The following is a 19,061-nucleotide window of genomic DNA, read 5'->3' as shown; positions in this document are numbered from 1 at the left end:
TGGAGGGCGGTACATACAGGCAGTGACGAGGCAGTCATGTGTTTGGGTTTACAACCAATGAGAAGGCAGAACAGCTAGACTATATAAAGACATACACACAGGAAGTAGGTCCCTTTCGGAGAGCTCTCTTGACTGAAGAGGATTGCTGAAGCAGGAAGGGTGAGGCTCTTAGTTCTGAACTCTTGGCTTTCTTCTCTGAATCGGCTCTGTGTTTCTTATTTAATAAGACGGTTGGTTACATCTACAAATGGCGCCCAATGTGGGGCAAGAGTTTCCACCTAAAAACTGAGAAAAAAGATTCTAAAATGGAGCTAAAAACAGTTCCTAATTGTCTCTCTCAAATGAGCGGCTGCTGCCAGTTTGAGCTACTGGCGGGTTCCTAGCGTGCGCACTCGACCTGAAGTATAGCGGGAATGAGGCCTCTGCAAGTGGCACATTAAGCTGTGTGGTGGATTTAGCCTTTGCTAGTACAAAACAAAAAATAGAGGTTTCTGGGCTACACACTGCTTGGCTAAAAGCATAGACCCCCGAGAGCTCCCAGAGCTGGCGGTAAACCACCACCATGTTGGCAAGCTGAGGTGGGTGGAGCCAGCAGCCACAGCTGCTGCAGCTTAAAGCAATAGATTCACAATAAGATGGATTCAGATGTAATAGTTTAAAATGTGTGTAAAATATACGTAGGCTTGAAAGAGACAAAAAAGGTGATATATTCAGTTATATAAACAAATACATAGTTTAAAAAAATAAAGTCTTTAAAGAGACAGTAAAATTAATATAGAAAATAAGCCACGTAAAGATGAATATTACACAGAGAATCTGGATTGTGTTGTCTTTGGGATTCTTAACTGCAGAGAGAGATTTGATTGTAAAGGAAACTGAGTTAAACCAATATGTATACTTTAAAGATACCTTGACTTCAAAATTTGGATATAAGGATATGTTGCTTTGGAAAAGAGTCTCTTTTGTTCCCACAGAAAGCAAGAGGTTATGGATTTGTTCCAGATTAAGATACATCAGGTTTGACCAGCCAAGACCCCCTGAAAGGTCTCCTATGACACCATGGCCCAGATGATCCAACATCCAGAATGGTTTGAAGGCAACTGGTTCAGACAATACACCCTCATGGACTATTCCATAATCCAAAAATTTTCTTTGTATCCCCATAAGATACAGCACCCGCCTCCAGCAGGAAGTAGTAAGAGAAGCTACTCCCAAATTCCCAAATTATATGTAATTTTACTTTGTTAAGGTTAAAACCTTCCTTTTTGAAAAAAAAAAGGGGGGGAAGTGCTGTGGGAAGTTCTGTATGGCAAATGTGTTGCTGATTAGTCAATAAATAAAACACTGATTGGCCATTGGCTAGGCAGGAAGTGTAGGTGGGACAAGGAGAAGAATAAAGCTGGGAAGTGGAAGGCTGAGTCAGAGAGACACTGTCAGCCACCATGATGAGAAACAGCATGTGAAGATGCCGGTAAGCCACGAGCCATGTGGCAAGGTATAGATTAATGGAAATGGATTAATTTAAGCTGTAAGAACAGTTAGCAAGAAGCCTGCCACGGCCATACAGTTTGTAACCAATATAAGTCTCTGTGTTTGCTTGGTTGGGTCTGAGTGGCTGTGGGACTGGCAGGTGAGAGAGATTTGTCCTGACTGTGGGCCAGGCAGGAAAACTCTAGCTACACCCAAGACTGTCTTTCAGCTTCCAAATGAGCATGCACACTCATGCATGTGCAACAACACACTCGGGCCACACACATGCACACAAACAAACAAACAAAAAACATAAATCACAAAAGAAGCTATAGATGCTAAGTATATTGTTGGTAACCTCTTATATTGGTCTATAAAATGCCAATTGATGACTGGTAACACTAACTCTAAATAAAAATCTAGAAGGAGTTAATTTATATGTTATATTCGGTACCAAAACCATTTAAAACAACAAAGTAATAGAGATTAAAAAGTCATGAGAAAAGCTGGGCGGTGGTGGCCCACACCTTTAATCCCAGCACTGAGGCAGGCAGATATTGTTGCTAGAGTTTTCCTGCATGGCCCACAGTCAGGACAAATCTCTCTCACCCGCCAGTCCCAAGCCGCTCAAACCCGATCAAGTAAACACAGACACTTATATTGGTTTTAAACTGTATGGCCGTGGCAGGCTTCTTGTTAACTGTTCTTAGGCTTCTTGCTAACTGTTCTTACAGCTTAAATTAATCCATTTCTATAAATCTATGCCTTGCCACATGGCTCGTGGCTTACTGGCATCTTCACATGCTGTTTGTCATCATGGTGGCTGGCAGTGTCTCTCTCACCCAGCTTTCTGTTCTCTCAATTCTCCTCTCTGTTAGTCCCGCCTATACTTCCTGCCTGGCCACGGGCCAATCAGTGATTTATTTATTGACCAATCAGCAACACATTTGACATACAGACCATCCCTGGTCTACAGAGCAAGATCCAGCAGGACAGGCACCAAAACAACATAGAAAACCCTGTCTCAAAAAAAAAAAAAAAAAAAGTCATGAGAAAACAAATTGACAAAGCACAAAAATATTCAATTAAACTACAAGTAGCCATTGCCTAGACGATAAACTACAAGTAAATGATAGAAACAGGGAAGATAACCTAAGACTTTAACTCACAAATCCAACAACTGCATTAAAAGTTACACTGTCCTGGAAATAGAGCTCTTTATGGCATGAGATGACTTGAGAAGTGAGCCCTTCTCTGTACTCTGGAAGAGCTGGTGTAAGAGTGACATTTTGATTTCTTTAAATACTTGGTAGACATCAGAGTGGATCCAAATGTCTCCTTGTAGGAAGTATTGTTACTACAAATCCAATTTATTTAACAGACAGGGAGCCTATCAGTTATTTCTATTTTCCTTCTTTTGTCAGTTTTAAAATGTATTTATCTAATTTCTTGGATAAAGTTGTTAACGTTTCCACATTATCTGAATGTGGAACTTCATTTTCTCATTGGACATTGTCAGAGAGTTATCAATTCCAGTTTTTTTGGGTTTTCGTTTTGTTGTGTTTTTGTTTTTAAGAACCAACTTTTGACTTGTTTAACCTTTATGTTGTTTTTCACGGGGAAAATTCTGTACTTTTTCTCCCTTCTTTAGCAGTTGGCTAAATATGTAATATTCTTCGTGTGGACATTTATTTTAATGCCCATATTTTGGTGAGAGCATGTAGTTGGATTTTGCCCTTTTAATTTATTATAACAAGCCTTTTTAAAATTTGGAATGCCCAAGTAGATATAAATGGATTGAAAAGTGAAATAAATGGCAAACACATATCATATTAGTAGAGAGCAGCATTAAAACTTCACATGGCCAGTAGTCATTAAAATCTGTTATTTATGTTTTTTAAGGTCAATGTCAGAAAAAAGAAAAACATATGGACTGAACTATTTTGCTTTCTTTTTTAAGGTGATAAAGAAAAAAATTATACTGTCTTAGTTTCAAGGGCTCAAGGAAATTAATAAACACATGCTCATCTGGTTCTCTTTTTGTTCAGTCAAGGGTCCAGCCTACTAAATGGCACTGCCTCATTCTGCTGGTTCTACCTACCCCAGGCTACTTCAAAACATCTTACACAGGCATCTCCACAGGCCAACCTAATTGAAAGAATCCCTCATTCAGGTTCTCTTCCTAAGCAATTCTGCATTATGCCAAGACAACAATCAAAGTTAACCATCAGACACACACACACACACACACACACACACACACACACACACACACACACACAACCTCAAAGCCAATTGCTAAAGAAGGGAGAAAAAAAGTACTGAATTTTCTCTGTGAAAAATAACCTGAAGGTTAACAAAGTAAAAAGTTGGTTTTAAAAAAAATAATACTATAATTGATAACTTCCTAACAAAGTCCAATGGGAAAATGAAAAGTTACTACAGAAATTCAGATAATTAGGAAATATTAACAATTTTACCCAAGAAATTAGATAAATATCCTTTAAAAATGACAAAAGTAGAAATAGAAATATCTGATAGACTCCCTATCTGCTAAAGAAACTAGATTTGTAATAAAAGCAATACTGTTTACAAAGAGACATTCGGACCCACTCTGATTTCTACCAAGTATTTAAAGAAATCAAAATATCACTCTTACACTAACTCTTTCAGAATTAAGTAAAGAGCTCACTTTCTGAGTCATTTTATACAATAAGTGCCTCTAGTTTCAGGAAAGTATAACTAAATGTTGCAAGGATACCATGAAGATTGAAAATCCAAACTTCTACCCAGTCTTAGTCCTGAGATGAAAGAGCATTGAAAAGAGTTGAGCAAACTGAACTCCAGTGATGTTCCTGGGACCTGTCAGATACTTGATGGGACAACTGCTAGCACAAAATCAGGAAACAGCCAAGTGTGGTCACGCTGGGTTTCCCTTCCAAACAGAAGCAACTGGAGCCTCAATGGCAGAGGCACTCAATGGATAATTTTAACCAATGTCTTGGACCTGAGATTAGGCAAGTTTGGGAGGCCCTTTAGGACCACTGCTGTGGGGAGAGGCAGCACACTTTTACTCCAATAACCTCACTGGGAGGATGTCCTTTTGGTGACAGCTTACATGAACAACTATGAACTAGGTAGTGTTCCCTCTGTAATACACTCCTGCTCTCTAGTAGGAAAGGGCCTGCTTCCTCCTAGGGAATGGGAACTCCTTGTCTCTTGTAAATAAATGGAAACTCCTAAAACAGGGTTTTGTTTAGTTGTTTGTTTTGTTTTTAATACTAGCAATCAAAATACAGTTCAACAGAAATACAGAAAAGAAAATGGCATAGCTAAAGCCGAGGCAAGATTGGTGAAGACTGACACAGTAAGCTAGTCAAGTATATATAGAGACAAAAAGGACAAAGCGTGAAAAATAGGGACCAGAAAACCATCCAAGAACTTGAAAGAGTTTCAAATGAGTAACCTAAGTGTGCTGGGAATGCCATAAGGAAGAAGAGAACAGAGGAGATCTTCTAATAATAGAATTTTTCTAAATCAGTGAAATGTAATAAACCATCGACCTAGGAAGCTCAGATAACCAAGTCATATGAGCATTAAAAAAAAAAAATCTTCACTGGAGCATACCATATTCAAATTATAGGAAAAATGAGATAAAATCTTACAGCAGCTGCTGCCCAAAGGGATCAAATTTCAAATGCAGAGGCAAGAATGAGCATTACAGAAGAAAGCAGCAGTAGAAGAAGCATGCAGCAAGGAGACTGGAGGAAGAGGCAGAGCAATACCAACTGCCCTCCAAAGCTTAAGCATGAGAAATGCAGAGAAAACAGGGTTATCGAGCGGACAGAAATCAAGAGAGACTATCACCAGCACACATCCTTTGAGATGAATGACAAAACAGTCTTCCCACAGGTAAAACCCAGGACTGAGACGTGTACCCCACAAACAGGAAACTCTGACAAAGAGAAAACTAAGAGCTGGCAAGATGCTTCTTTCCCCTTATTCTATTTAACATTTTGTTAACGATAATGCAACACCATCTCCATTTCAGAAAGTAGAAGTGGATGAGGAGGCGGGTAGATGAGAAGGGGGTGAAGGGAGGGGAGGGTGAAGGGAGGGGAGAGTGCAGTTGGTATGTAAAATAAGTGGAAAATGTTACTCAAATAAAAGGAAAGAAAAAGAAGAGAGATAATGCAGCACTGTCTGTGGTGAAGCATACGGGTAAAGGAAATGAATGATGGTAACATTACAGAGAACAGGACAGAAGAATCCGATAAACTGTTCAAAGATAACTATTCTGTTTGTGATGTATGCTGTATCATCACGGTAATTGATGGTGGACTTAAACTGATTCCTATATACACATACATTGAAAACTAAGGTGACAATATTTTTAGGAAACACACAATTGCTATCCAGAGGATATAACACAAAATTAAATGAAGTTCTCAGTCAAAATTCATAAATTTCGTAAAAATGGTTTGAAAACTAACAAAATAATACCTAATAGAATTTCAAAATACATAAAACATGAAGACTCAAGGTCAAGGGAAGTTTATTCAAGAACTAAAAGTGAGTTTCAACACTTGAAAATTAATCAGTGTTACTTTACCACAGTGACAGGACAAAACAGAAGTCACAGAGTAACTTCTATAGACGCGGAAGGATTTGAAATTTTCAGCGCTTCGTCAGTAAAACATGCAGTAAGTTGGGAATACAGAAAATGCTCGCATATGTGGCAGCCCTTATGCTTAGCGGTATTAGTAAGATTCTGATGAATATATAAGGCTAAATCCATTCTCAGTCTTATATAAGTTGCTTTTTCTCCTAACGTTGAAAACAAGCAGCAGTTCTGCTTGTTATGGGGGTTCTGAATCAGAAAACAAGGCAAGAAAAAGAAACAGAGCACATAACTACTAGAAACAACTAATTAAAACTTGTAAGGGTCACAAACAGCCCGGTTAATGTTATACACCTTTTAAATTTTACTTTTTATAACAATTTACTGTCTAAAAATACATGTCAATAAGATAAACTATATTTTTTTTTTACGAACTCGAGCCATTCATAATAAATAATTCTTAATTCAGAAACGTCAGAACAGAGGTGGAGGCCAGTTTCCATGAAAATGATTTTAAGGTACAAACGCAGACAGACAGCAACAGATGGTTCTATTAATGTGTAGAGGGAACCAAAGCAGAGAGCTCGCTGATCAGTGAGACATTGAAAATGTTCGCATTACAGGTACCAACACTGAACAAAAGAAACAAAGTTACAATCAGTCTTCCGATTATTCGCTCCTAAAATGGGATGGGCTCGAAACACAGTTAAGCAGCATCCCAAAAGAATTTGAGGCACAGTAACTCAGAGGTATTTCCTGTTCCAGCTGGTCTTCCTTCTGTAAGCTGGCTGTACACTAAAGTTGTATAAAGATATACGTATCAGATTTTCTACCATATATTAAAGTCATAATACGGACGCTCTCGGGAATGGTGCAAATAACTGACTGTAACTATGGAAAGGGTGACTATTACCTGATCGCCTGTTCATCGTGACCGTGAAATATCCTGAAAGGTAAGAGAAATCACAAATTCCCCTCGTTTTTGCATTAATCAATTCTGATATGGATAAATTATGTGGCATCGAGTTTCCTTGACCTAATTTATGGAAGGAAAACACAGAAAAGGAGTCCTAACATTTTTATTTAGGCCTTCATATTAAAAACTTATATCTCAGCTCTTTTAAAATTGGTAATAAACATAATTGTCTGTGACACAGGGATGATGAGGCTTTACAAAATATAAACAGAGATAGACTCAACTGTATTCTAAAACATGGCAGAACACTGAACTCTGGTTTTCAAACTGACTGAAAGTCAAGGCACTTTTAACACGGTTTATGTCACCTGGCACTTTGAGATATTTCAGAATGTGTCATCCTCCCCCCACCCACCCACCCACCCCAAAGGATTACAACAGGAGAGCCTTCTAGAAAACTCAGCTCTATTTTTTTAATGTTCTCAGTATATTGATTTGAAATTGACAAAACCTGTTTCCAAATAACTGTTGCTTAAAGGCCAACCCCACTCTCAGAATCCTTCTGAGAGCCGCTGAAGCAGAATTAAATTCTGAGCTATGACACTTGAAATGAGAGCAGGTGCAGAGGTGGTCCTGTGGTGTCTATCCCACACCTTGTGTTTAGAAATAAGGGTAACAGCATAAAACTCTTCTGCATTGTTTTTATTTGTGTTATTACCCCAGCTAAGCTAACTTCTTTTCATAACTAGCCAAACAGGAATGACAAATACAAGACCAGGTTATGTATATGCCTTCCGTGGCATAGATTAATCGGTGGCAAAGGATTCTTTACTGAGTTTAGAAAACCCCTTAAATTTTAGTCTATGTAAAATAAGGATAATCTGATTTGACATGTCTTGAGAAGCCTGGGGGCTGTAGGAACCCCACTGGACTAGTGAATGGTTAGTTAATAAAGAGAAAGCAGACTGACACCAAGATGAGCAATAATTAAACCTGCTGTGAAACTCTCTAACAGGAAGCAGTAAGGAGAACGTTGTTAGCAGAGCGACATTTCTTCTCATGACACCCACGGGCAAACCTCAAAGTGAACAGAGATTCTGCTCAAGGCAACATGACTGTGCTTATGCATACCGTGGACTTGCTGCTCTGAGGTCACGCTCTGGTTGGCAATGTCTGCCATACTCACTGTATTGGATTTCTACTGCTTTTCACAATTTATGCACGAGTGTTCAGCCCTTCCATTTGTGGATATAGTGCTCAGAGCTAAGAACCCAAAAATAAAATAAATCCACTATCATAAAAGGGCTGTAACAGTGTAAGATATATAAAGAGATAAATACATATCCAGTTGCTAAGGCTTACAAGGCTATGCCTAACTCAGTATGTGAGGATCAAGAATATAAAAGAAGGAAAGTGATGGCATTTAGGAGCATGGGTGGGGGTAGGGGGAGGCTCAAATTATGACTACACATTTGTAAAATAAAAAAGACATTTCAGGCAATGAGCACAAAATGTGAAAAAAAGATGTGAAGTTATAAAAATGAGTGATAATCCAGGAAGCCATACAGCTGCCATCTTGGCCTTTGTGCAATGGACCATGGGAAGTAACAAATCTATCAGAGGAAGACCAAACTGTGAACCACCCTGATATTGAGTAGACTTTTTTGTGGCAACAGGAAGATCCTCAGCTGAGCATAGATTACAGGTTTTAATGTTTCCCAGGAGATAGCTAAATACTTTTTGTCTAAATCAAACACACTTGGAAGATGTCTGGGCATGAGTAGTCAAAAAAAAAAAAAAAGATGTATTAAGATGTCACAATCACACAATTTATTTGTTGTTGTATAAACAGTGAAGATAAAGTAGTAGGATGAGACAAGAGGCTGAGCTAATAGTTAAAAGTGCCCCAAGATAGCTGAGATAAAATAAGAGCTAAGCCCACACAGAGGCAGTGAAAACAGGGTGAAGAGAAGTGAGGAAAGATCTGGAGTTGAACCAACACATCGTTTTATTTGAGATGAAGAGAGATGATGAAGAGATTATTGAAAAGTCTGTTAGCTAGGACCGAATGCTTGGTGGCATTATTAGGCATCATTGAGAACATAATGAGAATAACAGGATCATGTTGATGAGACACACAGAGAAGTCTAGGCTAAGGTTTCCAGAAAGCATTCCTGAAACCAAAACCAGATTTTTACACTCCACCCCTACCACACAGTTTTGTTTTGTTAATAATCATTTACTCACAGTCTAAAATTATGGGATTCCTTCCGAAATTTTATTGGTCATTTATCTTTTCTTCTTCCAAATATAATTCACCTCTCTCCTCAAATCTATGATCTAATTCTTTTTCAATAACTAAATGCTGGATTTTCTTTCATGGAAAGCAGGAAAGGAGGTAGAAACAAGTTTGTTTTTTTCAGGTGGTACACTATAGCGTGAGCAAAACATAAAAATTAGTATGAGGTTTATCGATTACACTACCCTCACAAAAGAAAACTCAGAACATGTCCCTGTGCTCATGTGTTTACGGAGGTCAAGAGCTCAGTGGGCTGTAACTCTATCCTCTGAGAAGATCCAACTTAGGAACCTCAGCTGACCTCCAGTGACACCAGAGAGAGTTCCTGCTTCTGCAAGAGGCTCTCTCTAATTGGGGAAAGATTTGAAAATGGAGATGGAGGCAGTAGGAAACATGGAGACAGTATGACACATGGGAGTCCCAGTCTGAGCCTGTTCTGCTATGTACCCCACACTCACACTCACACTCTTTGAAGATGTCTTATTTCAACATAGTTATGAAGATCTGCCTAGGAGAACTGCAGGAGCTGAGGTATGTACTTAGCCCCAGGACTTTTTTTCACATGCTGATTTGGTGATTCGGACACTGACATAAGAGCATCTGGAAGAAAAACAAAAGTTACATCAAGCTTGAAAATTATGATGCTGAACCGTGTTTATGAAAACAGATCCAAGCAAGCCCTTCATTCTCATTAGCACTTCTTGGTGGAAAGAGGAGTCTTTGGCCCATCAGCCAAAGCCCTGCTTCTACCAAGTAGCTCACTCCCATCCCTCTGCTGAGGCCACAGGCTCCCACACAGAGGGTTCCTAATGGCCTGCAGCCCAACCTTGGACTTACCACACCGCTGCAGTATGTCATATTCCATCAGGAGCTACTGTGCAAATAACATATTTCCATTTTTAAAGTCTGAAAAATGTCACAAAAAGCTTTTGGCATTTACATGACTCAGGCTTACACCCTCTAATTCTCTCTGCAGCTAATTTCTTATGTTCGATACATATCCACCACAGGAAACCAGGAAAAGCGATTACAGGAAAAGCTGAAGTTCTGCAGCCCAGCCATTAGCATTCACAAGTCTAAAGAGTCAGGATTTAATGGCACGATCAGCAGTTATTTCTTATATAACGAAAATTAGGACTTTCAGCATGTGAGACATTAAAAAATATTCAGTAATTTTTGTTATAGCTTATAGGGCTTTTTAATGCATTTCTGAGAACCAGCAAAAATCTACAAAGATGTGCACCAAGAGGATCTCATAGATGAGAAGAGTGGAATAATAGTCAGTGTGGGTAAAACAGCTTGCTGTATGCTCTCCAAGCACTGATCATATCTCTGGTAATCATGCCCCATGCTTCATTTAATGCAGACCACACTCACTGTGAGAGGATATTCATGCTTGTGTTTTATGAAGCTCAGCATGTAAACTCCACATGCAATGTTTCTATTTCTTCAATCTCAGTTTACATGAATTGGCCTTTTATCTATACTGAATAACGTTTGTTGTTTTATTTTCTACTGTTTAATATTATAAAAGCTTATCAAAGGAAGTGGAGAGACTGGGGGGCAGGTCTCTCTTAGCCCCAGGAAGAGATTCAAACATACTCTGAAAATCATTCATTTGAATTTAATTGATATGCAGTGCTTCAAAAGGGAAAAATGTGCATGATCATAACTGTTCCTTGTTGTAATGTCCATATGAGCAAAATGCATGAGGTCCAATAGTGGAGAAAACTACATACACAACAAGCTAGCAGAAACTTAGTAGCAAATAATAAGTTTGCTACTTACAGGAATAGCAAACTTAAATCCCCAATTCCTTGGCTGATTCTCCCACAAGTGACTGACTCAATTATTTTTTTTCTTTAACATAATATTTTTATTGATTATTTTGGAATTTTATGTAACAAACCCCAATGGTTTTTTTTATCTCCAAACTATTCTGTTAACTTGCTGTGGCCGTTTGAATGAAAATGGCTTCCATAGACTCATACATTTGAATGCTTGATCCCCAGTTGGTAGAACTGTTTGGTAAGGATTAGGAGGTATGGTCTTGTTGGAGGAGGTGTGTCACAGGCTTTGAGATTTCAAAAGCCCAGGCTATTCCCAGTTAGGTCCACCCATATATGACCATGCCTTCATATTGCCATTATTGACTCCAACTCTCTGGAGCTGTGAAGTCTAATTAAACTATTTTATGAATTACCTTGCATCTTATCACAGCAATAGAAAAATGACTAAGATACTAGCCTTTTCTACATAGTGAATACTTAGTCTTGATTGAGTAGTTTTGTAAAAATATGAACTACTCAATCACAAGAAAGGCAGATGTCTAGGACCCTCTTTCCTTGGTCCACATGCAAAGCAAAGCTCTTAGATCACTTTTACATCAGGTTGTTAATTAACGTATTTCCAAATATGCTGTAATACCCAACCGAGTTAAACGTATGCTCCAGGAAGACCATTTCCTAAGAGTCATGCTGAAGACAGGGGCAGAAGAAACACTGAAGCAAAAGATTGTCCTCATTGATGAATGGGTTTATACATCTTTCATATAGACAACGTATTGGTAAAAATTAGCTGTGCATATATAATAAATACCAACTGGATGTAGTACTAACAGATGGCTTTTAATTTAAATTCATCTTGACTTGTTTCTGGAAAAAAAGTACTGATATCGAGCATCACCTCCGTATTATCTACTCCATGGTGATAAGGAGAGTCAACAAAATTTCCTCACATATAACTTACAGAAATGTTAAAAGGTCACCATGAAATACAATCGATACACCTCTGTCACACATATGACAGTATATTTTTGATAATTTAATAAACTGTGTTTGTTAATTTTAACTAAATTTAAGGACCATAGACTATTGTAAAAAAAAAAAATCTAACTTATCCTAGTGGGAAATTAAGGGGCTTGGGCATTAAGAATAGTTGTCAGTCGCTCCCTAACTCTTCAAAGAATAGCCTACTGGTTGACTGGCATTCTTTTCCTATCAACAAATATGTACTGAATATCTATCCATATTCACAGACTTCCAGAAGCAAAGAGTTTTAGAAAGTCACTTAAACCTGCAAGCAGTTTTCTAATATTCACTGATCTATGAATTTATTCAACAAACATTTTATTTATGATGGGCAGAAGTAAGTAAACAAATCAAAGGAAGATTACATATATGGACTTCACAATGTAAAGGTTAACACCAGTATATCTGTTGGTAGTGAGCACATACTATAAATGCTAACCTTAGTGTAGCTAGAGTTTTCCTGCCTGGCCCACGGTCAGGGCAAATCTCTCTCACCTGCCAGTCCCACAGCAGCTCAGACCCGACCAAGTAAACACAGACACTTACATTGGTTACAAACTGTATGGCCGTGGCAGGCTTCTTGCTAACTGTTTGTATAGCTTAAATTAATCCATTTCTATAAATCTATACCTTGCCACATGGCTCGTGGCTTACCAGCATCTTCACATGCTGTTTGTCATCATGGAGGCTGGCAGTGTCTCTCTGACTCAGCCTTCCACTTCCCAGCTTTATTCTCCTCCTTGTCCCACCTATACTTTCTGCCTGGCCACTGGCCAATCAGTGATTTATTTATTGACCAATCAGCAACACACTTGACATACAGAACATCCACAGCACCTTAGTTTGTATTAGATGCCCTAGCAACCAATAGGAACCCAATTTCACCCAATAAGAAAGGGAGGGGAAGGACCATCTTGAAAGCCCTTCAAGGAGGATGAGATTTCTCAAAGACAATTAAAAGAAATTAATAGGCACAGAATCCAAAGCTGGGGCTGTCACTGTAGGCACTCAGAGCAAATCTAATAGTGGAAAGAGGGGCAGAGGCTGGAAATTGCTCCAGCATAGGACTGGCAGTTTCTCAACCTGAGAGACAGAAGTGGGTGAATTATGTTGACTCCAACTTTCTTCGTTCAGTTTAAAGCAGAAATCACAAGCTTGTGCTCTTTGGACTTTTTTTTTTTTAACGTGTTGTACTTAACTGAACAAGTGTTTTAATTCATGGATAATTTACAAAAAAAAATACATAATCTGGTTTGAAGCCTCCCCCCCCGCCCCGCCCGCCCCATTCCGGGGAGGATCTCCCTGTCTATTGGAGTCTACTCCCCTCACCAAATCACCAAAGTTCATTTGAAAAAGCAAATTTTTGGCAAATCTGGGCCAGAATAATCTGGAGATGATCAACAGTACCACACTGTAGAGGGCTGTGCACCACCAATCTACTGCCACCTCTCTTGGCCAGCTTTACTTCTTACTCTTCCCTGGCAGGCTCAGGCTAGTGTTCTCCTTGAAATGCCTGAGTTAAGTGTTTAATACTTCTGCAAAAGTGATGCACCTAGAGAGCAAAAAGTGAAATGTAAGCTCAGAACTATGATTCAGTCATTTGCCATTAACACCTTAGATGAGAACAAGCTGTTGGACAGCTAGCTGGAAAAGAGAGCCGTATTTTATGAAGTCATACTTTGGGCATGGTCAATCCAGAACTAGGGTTCACTTGTTCACTTCAAAGCTGGAAGCTACTTTGGTCAAACACTGAGCTGAATCATTGGCCTTCCCCTCGTATATATCTTTGCTCGTTTATTCGTGGTGCTCATGTCTACAAGCCTGTAAGGTTTCTCTCAGGTACCTCCAAAAAAGTTACTGGTCCTATGCCCACTCACTGGATTTCAAACACAGACATTATTCTCAGGTAATTAAAAGGTTCATTTTCTAAAAAGAAAGGAAGAAAGGAGAGCCAAGTATCACAGCATTGTCAACCTTCTCAGATAACAAACCAGGCATTAGAATTAACTGCAAACACTTTAGGGTTTTTTTTGTTTGTGTTTTTGTTTTGTTTTGTTTTGTTTTGTTTTTTTTGAGGAGTGAATATCTTCACACATACTGTCAGCATACACCATGTAGCAATAATTATCATCATTAACCTGAGTCTTACTAAGCAGCCTGCTTATTAATATGTGTTGCCATTCACTATAAGTGCTAAGTTGTGGCAGAAAAACAAAAGATAGTTGAATAAAAATGGCATCCCAGTCTTCAGTAATGTTATTAAAATATTTAGAAAGTGAAGCTAATGAATTCACCTTTCTTCTCAAAACACACATACTCAAACACTCTCAGCCTTTCAAAGAACATGTCAGCTCAATGAGATTATATAATATATAAGGAGAAAGTAGAGGAATGCTTAACAAAGAAGCAAGACATCACGAATTGTTCATTCAAAGAAGACAATGAATAAAATCAATGACTTGATCAAAATGCTTGAAAATTCCTGAGTTTCACATTCCAAATGTGACATTTGGAAAGCATGAGCTCAGAACCCACAAACCAAAAGCAGATGAAATGTTTGCAATGACTTCTAGCAGACCTTTAAAGAGTTTCCCAAACTCTAGGGGGCAAATCCTGGGGAGTCAAGTGCTGGGTTTTAACAACTGTAGTAGATTACTGCTACAAATCAGGACCAAACAAGTGGCCAGGCCCCAGGACACACAGATAGCACCCTCACCAAGGTGAGCAACAAGACTGAGCTTCTCAAAGTCAGGATGTTCGGTGCACAAAAGAATCAAGGCAAAGTTGCAAGGGGCACAAACCTGCTCCAGAGAGGGGTGTGGAAATTTAGGGAAGTCTCTTACAGTGAAAGTCTTTCATGGAAAACAGAAGACTAGTTAGGATATGTCAAAGAAAAAAGTTCTACTTGGGCCCTATGGGCTTTTGGTATGGTACTACCTGCTTTCAGATGCATTCTGGAATATCAGCTCTTATCTAGAAAGTGTGCATTGACCTAGTAGTTCTATTTACTTGAGAAGAAGAAAAGAAGAAGAAGAAGAAGAAGAAGAAGAAGAAGAAGAAGAAGAAGAAGAAGAAGAAGAAGAAGAAGAAGAAGAAGACAGCAAACTGAACTGTCAAAGACAGATCTTCCTTCCCCATAGTTCCATTATCATCATTAACCTGAGTCTTTTTTGGGGGGGGGGGATAATTTAGGATTTCCAAACGTTTATTGGGAGTAGTCAGGGTGGCTCATGTATCATCCAGGAAGCCAACAACACTTCTGAAACTGCAGTGCTCAGCAGCACCGTGAAGACTCACTGTTCACTCCGCGGCTCAGCTTCTACTTTCTTTTATATTTTGCAATCTAGTTTATGACCACTGATTATACATTCTTCTGTTCTGTCTCTTTGCCAGATCTCCATCTTTACCTCTACACCCCTACTCTGGACTTAGGCAAACCACGGTTTTTCTCAAGTCAATGAGAAAAATATATATGTGCCTATATATAATGGTAGTTCTCTTTCAGAAATTGTTTATATCAAGAAAGCAAAACAGTCTGAAAACAAATTTAATGTGAGGAAAAGAGTCGGGATTGGAAATCAGATCTTAAAGAAACCGAAAATAAAACAAGTATTACAAAATCAAGAAGAATTATAAGGAAGATTTTTATTTGATAAAATTTTCAGACTCCTTTAATGTCTTCGTTTCCACTTTAATTGCACTTTCTTTTATTGCTTCTTATGATTATCTTTTCCTATAAAAAGAATGGAAAGACAGTCTATTCTTTCTAATAGTGGTTAGAGTTTGTTTTAATTCACAGTCATTGAAATGTGTAACACATAAAACTTCAACAAAGGTATTATCATTGTTCATATAACGGCTATGAGTTTATGGATGTTAACACAAAAATTCTGGCAAGTTATTTTTTATTGCAATGTTCCCATTGGAAAACAACAACAAAAAAAATAAAGTGCATAGTTGAATTCATAGAAATGCGTGACTTTGTGTGTTCATGATAAAACTTCCAGACTTTAATAGCAATACTAACAGAGTCTTCCACTTAACACTTAAGACATCTAATTTGAAATATTTTCTACAAGCTATCTTCTGAATTTATGCTCTTCAAACATTATTCCTGGTGCTAAATATTGTAAAAATCATATTCACATTATGGTAAGACCTTTGGCGTACACACCTGGGCAACTCAGCCTAGTGGGCAATTTGGGGAACCTGAACAGCAAGTAACTAACAGAGACTGGAACTATATAATTATACACAGAAAACACAAGTATGTATCTACAATTCAGCATTCCCATGGCCTGCCTCTCCCTGATGCTTGCCTCTCCCTGACCTGAAGGGAAGGATATGGGCGTTAAACAGTTAAGAGGCCGAAGTAAAGGCTCACTTGCTAGAATGCCTGTCATGCTATCATGAAAATTGGTTCAGGCTGGGTGGTGGTGGTGCACACCTTTAATCCTAGCACTCGGGAGGCAGAGGCAGGCAGATCTCTGTGAGTTTGAGGCCAGCCTGGTCTACAGAGCAAGATCCAGGACAGACACCAAAACTACACAGAGAAACCCTATCTCAGGAAAAAAAAAAAAAAAAAAGAGTTCAGATCTCCAGCACCCATGAGAAATGTGGGTACAACAATGGGTTCTGTAACAGCAGCACAGGGCAAATAGACACAGGCAGCTTCCGAAAAACTTGTTGGCAAACTAGGCTGGCTGAATCAATGACCTCTAGGTTCAGCAAGAAACTCTGTCTCACAAGGTAAGACAGAGTTATGAAGAAAGCTCCCTGGCATGGAACTCCAGTCTCTATGTGCAAATGCATCTACACCCAACCACATGAACAGGTACAAACACTATACACCACACGCGCGCGCGCACGCGCGCACACACACACACACACACACACACACACTGAAAGCATAAAACTTTTAAAAAAATCAATTGCAGTTAAAATATGTGCTATGGATTAACATGTATTCTCTACCCGTACTCATCTGAGCTTCTGTTTCCAAAGTGACATCTTTGAGAAGTAGTAAGTCTGTTTTTTGGATTTTTGTTTTGTTTTGTTTTTCTATTATCAGCTTGATACAGTATAAATTCCTACCCTAATAGTGAAATGTTTCATTGAGGCTTGCCCAGTAATTGAGTAAAACCAAAACTTATTATAAGCCACAGTCATCCTAGGGTCCCCCCTGCTATATAGCCTCCCTGGTTCTGTGGGTTGCAATCTGATTTTTTTTTTTTTTTTGCTTTATATCTAGAATCCACTTGTGAGTGAGTACATACCATGTTTGTCCTTCTGGGTTTGGGTTACCTCACTCAGGATGATATTTTAGTTCCATTCATTTGCCTGCAAATTTCATGCTACCATTGTTTTTCTCTGCTGAGTAGTACTCCATTGTGTATATGTACCACATTTTCTTAATCTATTCTTCAGTTGAAGGGCATCTAGGTTGTTTCCAGGTTCTGACTATTACAAATAATGCTGCTATGAACATAGTTGAGCATGTGTCCTTGTGGTATGATTGAGCATTCCTTGGGTATATGCCTAAGAGTGGTATAGCTGGATCTTGAGAGAGGTTGATTCCCAATTTTCTAAGAAAGTGCCATATTGCTTTCCAAAGTGGCTGTACAAGTTTGCATTCCCACCAACAGTGGAGGAGTGTTCCCCTTGCTCCACATCCTCTCCAACATTGACTGTCATTAGTGTTTTTGATCATAGCCATTCTGACAGATGTAAGATGGTATCTCAGAGTCTGCAAGAGGTCATTGTATCTTAAGGAATGAGGCAGTAAACTAAGTCTGGTGGGGCTATTATATTCATCACTGAGAGAGTGGGCTGCTTTCAAGCAAGCCTAGAAATTTCTCTCACTTTCACATAAGCACACCATGCTGTTTGATTATGAGCTACATAAATTTCTCATTATTTACTCAGCTTTGCTTACTTTGTTACAACAATAGAGAACTGGCTAAAACAATAATTATCTTCAAAATAGTTAATTATGTAACCCTGGGGACATGATCCTAGGACCTCTCTTACAATGTAACAAATATCTTAAGCTGAAGCTTCAAAACAAATTTCTAATGTCAAAATTATCTGATTATTTTGTGAGTGACTTGACTGTAAATTATTTGTACTAATAAAAAAGAATTTTATAGTTGATCACTTTATGCAAATAACACAAGATTGCCCCTAAACAAAAAAATACTGTAAATGCAGGACACCATGGTAGTTTTTTAATATAACTTTGTATAACTAATATTTTAGTTCAATGTAGATATACATATAACTATTCTAATTTTCTGCATGTATATCTGTACATACTATGTGCAAGCCTGGTGCCCTTGGAGGCCATAAGGAAGCACTGGATGTACTAGAACTGAAGTTACTGAAGGTTGAAAGCCACCATATGGGTGCTGGCAATCAGACTCAGGTCCTTTGGAAGAGCAGTCAGCACTCTTAACTGTGGAGCCATCTCTTCAGCCTGTAGCTACAAAGTTTCTCTCTGGGTCTCGCCAAGCCCCTGCAGTCCACTTATAAAATAATCACTCAGAAGCTTATATTAATTAATATTACTCAGCCATTAACTCAGGCCTACCACTGACTGGCTCTTACATTTAAACTAACCCATATTTCTTATCTATGTTTAGCCACGTGGCTTGGTACCTTTTCTCAGTTCTGCCTTCACATCTTGCTTCCTCTGGTGACTCCTGACTCAGCCTTCCTGTTCCCAGAATTCTCCTCTCTACACATTCACAGCGTACAGAAAGACATCCCCAGCACCGGCCCCTTTAGTTAGATATTTTGACGTTAACTTAAAAACCTCTATGAGAGAAGTTTAAGGGACATAGTCATTCACTTAGCATACGTAACTCACATTTTACTCATTTGCAAAGCCTATTGATCCACACAGGTTGAACATATAGTGTATAAGTAGCCAGCATTCTTCTAAGA

The sequence above is a fragment of the Peromyscus californicus genome, unplaced genomic scaffold (genome assembly GCF_007827085.1).
Source record: "Peromyscus californicus insignis strain IS unplaced genomic scaffold, ASM782708v3 Scaffold_21__1_contigs__length_65335640, whole genome shotgun sequence".
NCBI classification, from domain to species: Eukaryota; Metazoa; Chordata; class Mammalia; order Rodentia; family Cricetidae; genus Peromyscus; species Peromyscus californicus.
Note: the sequence above shows the minus strand (reverse complement) of the source record.